This window comes from Nomascus leucogenys, chromosome 6 (genome assembly GCF_006542625.1).
Source record: "Nomascus leucogenys isolate Asia chromosome 6, Asia_NLE_v1, whole genome shotgun sequence".
Classification (NCBI taxonomy): Eukaryota; Metazoa; Chordata; class Mammalia; order Primates; family Hylobatidae; genus Nomascus; species Nomascus leucogenys.
Window position 1 is genome coordinate 14048566 of NC_044386.1, and position 3256 is coordinate 14051821.

Here is a 3256-nt window from a genome sequence, read left to right on the forward strand (position 1 = left end):
GACGCCCACAGATACACTGATTTCTGACAACGTGCCCAGCCCTTTTCCTCCCAAGTGAGAAGGATAAAGAGAAGAGGTAAAGTGCACTCCTTCTGTATGATACATATATACACAGGTGTGTGTTTGTGTGTGTGTGTATGTGTGTGTGTGTATACTTACCATGAATAGTCCCCAAACCTGACTTTCCTTTCCCTGAAGTGGGATAGGAAAGAAGAAATCAGTATCAGTTGAATCTGCACAGTGCATGGATTGGTGCTGGGGATAGACACTCTTTTTTCAATTCTCACATTTCATCAAAGCTAGTAGTAAACAGAAGTTACTATCAGAGAAGACCTTGAGTAAACTAATTGGTGGTCTGAATTAATGTCTTGATGTGGCATTAATTTTCTTTCCCTGTCAATTCTGGGAGACATTCTAAAAGCCCTTAGAATGGAAATTAATTGCCTAGCTTTTCCTGTGATGTTAATAGTACTCCCTTGGGCCTTCAAAAGCAACTTTCAAAGGAGAATGTGATTTGTTGAGTAGTTCTGTTTATTTTTGTTTTTCCAGAGTTTGGACTTCTTTATTAAAGGCTGTCAACCTAAGGCTTTGACCACAAAGATTTAGCACCATGTTTTTAAGAAAAAGAAAATCAAAATTGGGGTTAATGAAAATTAAAAATCTTTGAGACTCCTTGTAGGTCTCTTGTACAGACACTTGTTTTGCAACTGTCTCTTGCCTGGGTGCGCCAGGTCTTTGCCGACCAGCTCGACCAGAGGAAAAACAAAATAAACATTACCAATGGTGGCTGTCATAACCGGCAACCTCTTTTTTTTTTTTTTTTCCTACCAGACAAACCTCTTTTTTTTTTCCTCCATTAAAATTTTGTCTGTGTTTGACATTTGAATCACCCCAGAATGTGGAATATTGTTTTTGTTGCAGCTGCTGGATAAGTGTCTCCTACCTACCTTGTTTGGAAAAAGCCCCAGACATCCCCTTCTCATGTGCCCTTGGCCTGGGGACACTGCCCTTCCTGGCTTCCCTGGCTCAGACATTGGAGCCCACATAGTCACCAGCATGAAATTCAATCCCTATTCTACGGCACCTGAATAGATACGAGTTCAGCACATGCTCCAAATAGCCCGGGGACCTGGGCTAGGTGAACTGTTAACCTGCAGTGGGCCTGCCTAGCCTTCAAAGGTCAGATGACATGAAATGCTCCTCAGTGTTTGAAGATATTAGTCACACAGTAAACAAAAATACAGAGATTCTTGGAGGAGGCAGTGGTTGAAGTATTAGAAGCAGACATGTCAGAACAGGAGTATCCTGTCATCCTTGCTTTGCCTCATAAACAGGCGGGTACAGAGGCTGGGACACAATTCCTAGGCTGCTCCTATGACTTTATATCTCAAAATACTCAACATCGGTTTCTGGGTTTCTCAAAAGTTGGCTCCAACACTTATCTTTCCTTTTCTATAGATCCAGTCTCTTCAAATACTGGCTCTTCCTACCACGCAAGCATGCGATAAACCTCTCCCATTTTGGAGGGAGGCCAAGGAGGGGTGGCGTGGGCGAGAAGAGTGTCCAGAATGACGCCCGGGAGAATCTCTGTGGGAGATATTTTACTGTTACTTCATATTAACTTGAGTGGAAACTAAAAGGGCCCTCTCTTCTTCTCCCCTCTCCTCAGGCCTTTCCAGCAGGCGCGATGGCGGAAGCCCCGTGACGGTGGCCACGGAGGCGGGGGAAGTCTCCTCAAGCCCGGCGGCCTTGTCTCTGGGCTGGGCCTTCTCGAGCAACTGGCCCTTCCAGCCCCAGTTGTGGGGTCTCAGCCTGAGCTGGCGACTGACGGGCTTCTCCAGCAGGAAGGGCTGAGGCTGCAAGCTCCCGCAGGAGGCACTGCCCAAACTCCTGGCCAGACTAACACGGCCTACACCCAGCTGGGACGAGGCCCCCCAGGAAGCACCCCTGCCAGAGGGGCAGACCCTGGCCCAGCCCTTCCAGCCCTGGGCATTGGGATAGACTCTTGCATCATCTAGCTGAGGCATGGAGGCCTGTCACTGGTGCAGACCACGGACTTCTTTTACCCCTTGGTGGAGGATCCCTACATGAAGGGGTGCATAGCTTGTGCCAACGTGCTGAGTGATCTGTACGACATAGGCATTACTGAGCGTGACAACGTGTTGACGTTACTCAGCCTTAGCCAGAGTATGAGTGAGGAGGAACGTGAAAAGATAATGCCACTCATGATCAAAGGCTTTCGGGACGCTACTGAGGTGGGAGGGACTGCAGTGACAGGTGGACAAACGGTGGTCAACTTTTGGCTTACCATCGGCGGAGTTGCCACTGTGGTGTGTTGGCCAAGTGCATTCGTAATGCCTGATAGTGCCACTGTTGGGGATGTGCTGGTTAACCAAACCCTTAGGAACCCAAGTTGCTGTCAATGCCCACCAATAGCTGGATAATACTGAAAGATGGAATCAGGTGAAGATGGTGGTCTTCAGAGAAGAAGTAGATCTGGCCTATCAGGAAGCCATGCTCAATATGGCTACCATCAACAGAACTGCTGCTGGATTAATGCACAAATTTAATGCCCATATGGCCACAGATATCACAGTCTTTGGCATTCAAGGACACTCTCAGAACCTCGTGAAGCAACAAAGAAATGATGTGTCCTTTGTCATTTGCAATCTGCCAGTCATTGCCAAGATGGCTGCCATCAGCAAGGCCAGTGGGCAGTTTGGGCTTCTTCAAGGAACCTCAGCCGAAACCTCAGGAGATTACTGATTTGTCTTCCAAGAGAACAGGTGGCTCACTTTTTTTCTGAAATCAGATCTTCCAAGTGCAGAGAGGGTCACCAAGCATGGATTGTTGGCATTGTGGAAAAGGGAAACCTGACAGCCTGGATCATTGAGAAGCCTCGAGTTATTGAGGTCCTACCTCATGGGACCACTGCGGCTGCTCTTGCTCCTGCGCATTCCAATGTGTCCTCAGAGCCTAGCTCATGAAATGAAATGGCACAAGTTGTTTAGAGCTTAGCGCCTTTGTAAACAATCATGGAGAATTCTCAAGAGTTGATTTAAGAAATCCCCAAAGAAGACTACCTGCATAGTGGTTGCAGCTGCCCTTTCTAGGTGATCTGAATTAGCCCATCAAAAGCTGCCTGTGTGTGCATCCCAAGGCCAGAAGTAACATTTTGAACTTTGTGGGGACATTTGTTCATCTCCTGGGTAGAAGAGGAGCAGAAAAACTTGTTTCCTCTCTCCAAAGTAAGATG

General features: G+C 47.3%; 1 pseudogene; it reads left to right on the top strand.

The window, feature by feature from the left end:
- The first annotated feature begins 1286 nt into the window (after positions 1–1286).
- Positions 1287–2987, top strand: LOC100601378 (annotated as a pseudogene).
- Positions 2988–3256: the final 269 nt, after the last annotated feature.